This window comes from Photinus pyralis, unplaced genomic scaffold, assembly GCF_008802855.1.
Source record: "Photinus pyralis isolate 1611_PpyrPB1 unplaced genomic scaffold, Ppyr1.3 Ppyr1.4_LG8, whole genome shotgun sequence".
Taxonomy (NCBI): domain Eukaryota; kingdom Metazoa; phylum Arthropoda; class Insecta; order Coleoptera; family Lampyridae; genus Photinus; species Photinus pyralis.
In genome coordinates this window covers 12,133,958-12,142,765 of record NW_022170819.1, presented here as the reverse complement: position 1 = coordinate 12,142,765, position 8,808 = coordinate 12,133,958, and positions in this window count along the sequence as shown.

Here is an 8,808-nt window from a genome sequence, read left to right as displayed (position 1 = left end):
TTACAGAGAAAGTACTAAATATAAAATTTTACAGGTTATGTGATGTGATGGATGATATTCAAATTAATCGGAATCATCGGAACTGCTTTCGTGTTCAAAGTTTATAATAATAGTAGCAACGTTTTCAAGATCTAATTGCTTTTCTCTTTCGTACCACTCGTGTTACAGTTTCCGTATCCTTAACTGAATTGCGCCACGTTTCGGAAGTTATCGTTGTAGTGTTTCTTGTCACATGTTTATGCAATTTTCAATGCTTCGTCCATCTCTACCCATGTGTCGATTGTAGTAATTTTTCGCTATGCCCCAAATATGTTCGATAGGATTAAAAACGCGATGCTAGGGTGGTAATCGTAAAACGAAGTAACCGTATTGCTCGGCTAAGTGGTCAATGCCTTATGCGGTACATTTTAGCTGATTTATTCCTAAAAGTATCAACAAGATTTATATAACATCAAATAATTTGCGAACGTACTTACTGTGCAACCTTTTCAACAGTTCGGCTGTAAAATCATTTTCGGAGAACTGCACATTATGATCACCTGACCACACTTTAATGTTGTCTGTTTTCCCGTTATCGAACACAATTACTGGCGGGTTATCTAAATTCTTCAGTAATTTCTCTTCAAACCAATGCACAGCGAAAGACGTAGAAAATAATAAAAATCAAATCAAACGAAAAGTAAACCAAAAGCAACCTATCAAATTTACAAATTTAAACGCGACAACATAGCGAAATGCTACCAATTGTTGCGGCTAAAATAAACTACATGCTTAATGTGTTGCCTAATAAACGAAAGTAAGTTTACGTTGGTACGTCGTTTTCTTCAGGTAATGACGTGCAACGGAAGATATACTGAATAGACCGTAGTTTGGATTTATTACGATATTATAAGGTATGTAATCCGCTTAGTGTTTTTAGATGTAAAACTGTGCCTAACCTTACGACTGGTAATTGATGTAAAATTTTTTTCAGAAGCCCTAAATACCTAATGAGTTTAGATAGAAAACTGGTTAGAGAAGCAGCTTATCCGAAATTTAGCAGCAAATTCAATTGTGATCGTAAATACGCTTGAATTGGTTTTATGTTTGCTGGAGCACATGGAATATTGATCTCTTGTACTCCGTGGACTAGATCAACGTGTTTTGTCTTCCATTTAAGAGACTAAAGAAATACTTTTAAGTCTGGAAGGAGCAACACGCGACAGGGGACAAGAAGTGACAGAAGACCCTGAAATGTCAAACACAATTTAATGATTATTTATATGTACATTTTGGATATTGCACCATATGTCATACTTATTATACCGTTTTCCATATACCCATACCATTTTGAATTTGGAAGGCATTTGTTTTCCCATAGGTTGTTCTGCAAAGCTTTAAACGATCATTTCTGCGCCGTTCGTTTTGAACAAGAATCTTTACTTAAATGAAACTGACATTTATTATTCTACGCTCACAATTTGACATGACAAGGTATATTGATCTTACAATCAATTTTTTAGCTCCAATATGGCGGATTATGATAAGTTGTCGCCACTGTCCTTATAAAGTCACTGTAAGTAAACCTTTATAGTCCTGTTCAAATTTCGCGCTTCAATGGGTGTCAAAATGGCAGCCCCCTTGTTTTGTAACTTCGCGCAGTTTCATGCGTTATCTCCCCTCTCCATATCTCTGTTGAGTTCGCGAGTCGAAACGTACTATCTACGTGCGTTAAAATTTATACTAGAAGGCGATTTTGCGAGCGATTACCATAGACATACTAATACTCATATGTCTATGGCGATTACGTACACTCTGTTTGTGCGTGAAATTGTTCTATCGTTGGAAAATTGATTTTCGCGAACCACCGCGTAGCGAAATAATAAAAGCAGGTGATTTCCATTTTGTGCCCGAGTAGGTAAAAGGTAACAAGGTAAAAGGTAACAAGGTAAAAGAAGGTAAAATATATTAGCTAGCGAGAACTCCTAAATGTTGAGTAGGTAAGTCGTTTAAGAAACGCGCATAAGTAATCACGATTTCGATTATTACTTTCTCGTATTTGTAACCGGTTTGCTCGGATTCGTTACATTTTTGTTTTGCATTCATCGGCGCGTCAGCTGTACCATATGGAACCAGAAGCGATCTGTTTGCATATTTCTAAAGGAAGCAGCATTTTTAAACGAGCGATAAGATCAATTTTAAGCTGAAAGGAATCTCATCCACGTTAATTACTGTAATTTATTTTACTTTTTTTTAATTGTATAAAGCAGTGGCATGTTCTTTTCAGGATTTTGCACGTTAATTTTAATATTCCTAAAGAAATCGACCTATGAGAACCATTTGCACGAACAGATTCTGTATTGTATTTATTGATATAAAAATTATATCCAAACAAAGGATTTTGGCTATTTTGCTTCATTGATTGGCAATTTTGCATTTCATTTCAGTGATACCATGCCTTTGGATGGATTAAAATTTTGTTTAGTATTCGGAGATGTGCATATTTTGGACAGGAGAATGTATTTATCATGTGGTAAAAATGAATTTTAGATAAGAATCATAGCATGGACAATTTACGTGTAAACGTGTAAAGAAAAATGAAACTTGAGCGGCTTTATTTTTATTAATATACTAGCTGACCCGACGGACATTGTCCTCTTTCTTAGCTATCAATACCTATTCAATTCGGACGGAAATAAATAATAACAAAAAATTTGCTGTGGCTAGCACAGGTACCACCCGCCCCACATGTGCATGCGCGATTCTGCCCTTTTATGTCTAAGAATATGTGTAGCAAATTTGGTTTAAATCGGTTCAATTGTTTAGCCGGAAAAGAGATTTTGACACACTTGCCCCAAAATCTCCCCATCTCTCCCCAAAATAATAAAAAATAAACGCACTCACTTCTATAGTTGCTTTTGGTGATTCAGAGCGAGCAACGTACCTTTTTTTGTTATAATAAAAAAATGTATAGAATCTGGCTCATTTCCGGAAACCAAGGAATGTAGTGGCTCTGGTGGCCGTACCTATGGCATCAATTTCACTTGGCCACTGGCGCAACATAATCCAGGGGCTTCAGTAGCCTTGCAAAGTGGACACATAAAGTTCTTTGGTCTAATAGCAACGATTTAATGTAAACTGTAATCGATTGCTACGTTATAATTAAATGCAGCTCGATAGCGATTAAAGGGGACATTTCTACGTTGTTCATATCGATTCCGTTAACTTTGCTTCGCGCTTCGCTTTGCTCGTCAGTTTGACTTACTCGTATACCGGGTGGTGCACGGTAAGTAGGAGCATGGGGATTTAACATGGGAAATTAGTTTTATGCAATATCCTGCCCTCCTGTACATTTTACAGAAAAAAACTGTAGAGTTTAAAGTTGTTCAGAATTAAAAGGTGCATACAAAACTGTTTTTACATGTTTTATTAAGCTTTTGGTATACCCGCAAATTTTAAAATAAATTTCAACATTTCTGTTATTAGTAGGAATTCATAAAACAACAAAAGTCATGGTTATTTTAAAATTTGCGGGTATACCAAAAGCTTAATAAAACATGTAAAAACAGTTTTGTATGCACCTTTTAATTCTGAACAACTTTAAACTCTACAGTTTTTTCTGTAAAATGTACAGGAGGGTAGGATAGTGCATAAACTAATTTCTCATGTTAAATCCCTATGTTCCTACGTGCCGAGCACCACCCGGTATATGTTTGACTTGTAGGATTACGAATTCTGCGACCTAAGTTGGGTTGGTTGGTACCATATGTTGGTACATCTAATAAGTAGCATCTTAAAAAAACTAAAATTCAACTGAAAATAGAAATTGACTCCTTTAGTGTTTCTGTATAATTATGTATACCACATCTTTAGTCTGTCAACACTTACCAAAAATGGATATTAGGTATATCAAACTTTTAATATAAAAGGCGTGATTGCGGTGAAATAACTTCGAAACTTCTCAAAAAACTCACTGAAATCTGGATAAACTATCCGATCGAATTGACAGCACACTATGATATGAATAAATTAATTTTTTGACGGATATATTATGCCGATCCATTGCCGATCGATGTAGGTGTTAAAACAATTGCAATCGCACCGTCAAACGCGCGATGTTTAAATAGTCGTTAAGTTTTCTCCAATTTTCCAATTTTCTGAGCGATTTTCTTAGTTCTTCTTGCCGTAAGAACCTTCTACACAGTATTAGAAAACTTAAAAAAAAAGATGAATGGAATCGGCCAAGTCGTTCTAAAGTTATTGCGTGATCAGAAGAAACAGGGGTTCATTTTTATATATAGAGATTATTAATCAACTAAAGTCATAGGTATGCGTATTTATTCGAGCGCATTAAATTTTGAATTTCAAATTTTAAGAGGAGATAAAGAGCCAAACTTCCGCAAGGTAAGGAGTATAAAACACATTTTCTTACTGAGATAGCCGCGGGTAAATTAAAAATTAGTTGTCACTACCAGTGCCGCAGGTTCAATTTTATGCAAGTGAGGTTACCAGCTAAAGAAATTGGAAGCAGAAAAATATCTCGCTAAAGTTTTGGTTAATTACAGAACGGTTACAGAATACACATACCGTGATGCTGCGTAGACTTTTTTTTTATTTTCTGACAAACACACAAAGAGACATAAAAAACGAAACAAGTATGAAACAATTATTGACCACAAAACAGAAATTTACAAAACAATTTTCTAATCGATTACCCACTGTAATGATGTCCTACGTGATGACGTACGCCCCATTTAAAATTAGCGTGTTTGTCCGTTTTAACGTAGGTATGCACGGGGCCCGTGATACCATGACCATGTTCCCGCCTGTTTCGAATTAGATGCCCTAAGAAAATCTTTAGTCAGCTGATTTTCCCGACACGCGACAACAACTTACCATGAGGTACCTCGTACACCCCTGCGAGCGTCTGGTAAACTAGAACTAGTAAAACTTGAAGAAAGAGAATTACCTAAAATATTTAGAGTTTAATTTTTACCGAAAGCATTAGCCGATTTCTTACCTCGTAAACGCGCATTTTACCTTGAAGATTAAGCTCTGACATTTTGGCAAAATTGAAGGCTTAATATATAGCTGGGCTGCCTCCCAGTGCACTTTTACTTTCCCACTTTCACGAAAATTTCTGTGGTGGACGGATCGTTCAACTATACTGTTTCAATTATAACTTATTCGTGCGTACGTTACAAAAACTGCCAATTGAAGAAAAACATTGTAGGCATGTTAGTTAAGTAGGTATACTGTACAATGCGATTCTAATTTTAATTGAGAAATCAGCTCAGGCATCAAACCACCATTTTTGTGCAGCCTTTCATTCCGTTTTGTGAAAAAGTGGGCGATATTTTCTTAAAGAACGTCGTTTCATGATGCATAATTGCGAAACGAAATAGTAACTTACAGCAAAGGGTGCCTATTTTTTGCACCTTAACATGGAGATCTTAGATTTATTTGAAAATCTAACCCCCTATACCGATTTTAGTTAGGTATCATAGTACTAATGAGGGAGTGCCAGAACATAATAATCATAATTACTATTAAGTACGTTTACCTACTGTAAACAAATATCGCTGTAATCAAAGAGTACCTATACAACGTTATATACTCTGCCGTGAGAACACGCGCAATTTTTATGCGTCATTTTCTTTATGAGAAAGGCTTACTTATCATGGTTCAGATGGTTCGCGTCTTTTTTTAATTGAATTATTGGGATAGATTGAATAACATGTGAAATTATTACGTTTACAATTGATAAGAAAGGTATTGCGGATGTTAAGTGACATTGTTTTTCTATTGGCCTCTGTAGGGTTTGATAAACGCTAAATTTGTTTTGGGTTGATTTTATTTAGGGAGTGTGCGTGGAGGTCAGTAGATTTAAGGTGTTTGTAATTTTGTTTTTGCGCGATCGGTCATTTCTGACTATTTACCATGTGTGTTTCCATGACAGTACGTAGCATTTACCAGTTGCTATGATTACGACGACGCCAAAATTACCGATCTAAAAACAGAACAGCAATAGTATATTGAAAGACAAGTGTTACAATGCGACCTATTGTAATACGACTATCTTGTGGCACGAGTGGCGACGCGAAGCGTAGCCACGAGTGTCCGCAAGATAGGAGTATTACAATAAAGCATTGTAACACGCGTTTTTCATACTATTTTTTTCTATTTCGGTGCTTTAATTTAATTAAAAAAATCATTATCAGAAACTATAGGGAACATTAGAACTAACATGTTTTATGTTGGGAATACTTTTTATGCCGTTAAGTTTTAGGTTGGCAGCGTAGTAAGAGTGACATTTTGAAGTTCAAACATGGAAGTACCCAACGAAGTACCCGTTCGTCTCGCGACAGTAATCACTTGGCTGCTACGCACATGCGTATTACACCTTCCCATTAATGCACAAAACTTTAAATTTAAATTTAGAAATGTGAATAAAGAAATACCGTTCTGCGCATGTGCGTAGCAGCCAAGTGATTACTGTCGCGAGCCGTTCTTCGAAGTACCGACTTGTACTACTATAAGTAACTGCCAACTTAAGAGATGAGTTACCAAAAAGAACGACTATAATCACTGTCTTTGTGCAACTGTTTTCGGCCGAAAACAACGAAAACTGTTGTACAAAATCTTCATTGTGACACCGAAATAGAAAAAAATACTTACCGACGCCTTTTTAAAAACAATCGGTTCAAAATCAACAGTCTTACATTCCATTTAATCTTTAATTATTGTTACATTATACTTACGTACAATTTGTGCTGTCAATCAATGTGTTTGAAGATGTGCTGTCGTTTTTCTTAACACATTCCAATTACAATTTTGTTCTGTAAAGAATCTTCGACATACCATTCGGCCACCGGCGAATACCTCGCTCATAAAGTCATAAAGGAAGTGCAGTAGCAAACTACATCAGACACATGCACAATTTTATTTCAATTTTGACAAATTAACTGGTTACCTAGTGAAGCACACCATACCGGCATTATGGCTCAATGGTAAAGCGTTGAGTTATAAATCCGGAGGTAGGGTGTTCGAACCTGGGTTGAGGTGAATTTTTCATCCGTGGCAGAGGTTGAAATTACCTTAGACCAGTTTCGAGCATTCTGCCGGCTACTCCGAATTAGGTTTTCCTGCAGTTTTCCTAATTCGTAAGGTAAATGCCGGAGTAGTATAGAACAACTTAAGACCTTCTGCAGAGGCACCTCTAAAAAGCATTATGCGGGTCACTCTGTAATTGGGCGTAAGCCTGTTGAGGACCCAGAACAAGAGAGGGATAATAAATAAATAAATAAATAAAATAAATACCACTTCGATCATTTCGATTTATTCTGCTCGTAAATTTCTTAGTGCATATTTATATTGGTTGCATAATTTAAATTTCGATCGCGCAAAGATTGTTATAAGCACGTCGAACGTTAATGGTTACCGTTCTCAGACAATAATTGGAGTCGTCGCTTCGCTCCTCCTCCAAACAATTGTCTTCGAACGGTAAAAATCCCTTACCGTTCTCCATACTTAATATACTATTTTTTATGTATTACGTTGCTGTTTATGAACCCAGTAAATTTTTAGTCTCTTGTTAATTTGGGCAAGCCGAGTGGTTATATATGTAAAATAAAAATTTGTCTTTGTGATTATTTGAGATCAGTTCTTATGACAGTCTCATTTATCGTAGAAACTGGAAATGCGCTCTTTGTTGACTTTTGCGGACTCCAAATTGCTCTCCTTCGATTGGCCCTGCAGTCTGTGATTAAAGTTACTATAATCTGTTCACCCAACCGGTGCAGTAGTTAAGCCACTCCCAATAAATTTTTGCCAATGTAATAAGAGACCCGTTTCACTGCCACAAAATTATGAAATCCGGGAAATTTAAAAATCGCATGGCACATTGACATGACTTAAGCCGGATTTATAGTTCCGTAGCCGTAAGAACGTAAGAACGGAACCGTAAAATCTTACGTTAACGAAAATAATACGATTTATAGTTCCGTAGTGGCAAGTGCCAGCTTGCGCGTTAGCGCTCTGTCATTGTATGTCATCTGTCAGTAAGAGTTACGTGCATTTCAAAATAATAATAACCAACAAAGTGTCAATAATTATTGTAAATAAACGAAACGAACGTCAGGATAAACTCAACTGTTTGAATTATCCGAGTACTACCGAAGACAAACGCGTTAGCACGATTTACCGTAAGAAATAAGATTTGGGCATTTCCTACGTACCGTAACCGTTCTAACGCAACGTTAACGCGAATTATAAATGTTCACGCGCAACAAGTAGGGTTTAATTCCAAACGTTACGGTACGGCGTTGCGGATACGGAACTATAAATTCAGCTTAAGTTACAAAGCGTCACGTTTTGATTATTGACATTTCAACACACAGCAGATTTATTAGTTTCTTGTAAAAATTAGGTAGGTACACGTGAAGGTACAAGAGACTGCAAATTATTACAGTGAAGAAAAGTTGGTCTCATAAGTATTCAAATTTGGGAATTAATTTATATGTGGACTGCTCAGAAGTCTGCTGAGCAGCTGATCAAATGCCGGATTGCATTCTGCCAATTTTTTCAAACGTCACATTTCTTACGGATTGTTCAAATAACGAAGGAGGGTTTTTTAAAATTTTAAATGTGGCTTTTTCCTTCCATACGCAACTTGCATGTTGGCATACTGTAAGCAACTTACAGTATGCCAACATGTAAGTTTCGCCCTCGGTTTCGCCTATAGGGAATACAACTTCCTACCTTCTTCCCTTCCCGGTATTGTCTAATTTCTCGCAAGAAACACCGTCTCCTCCTTTTCCTTGAGAATAC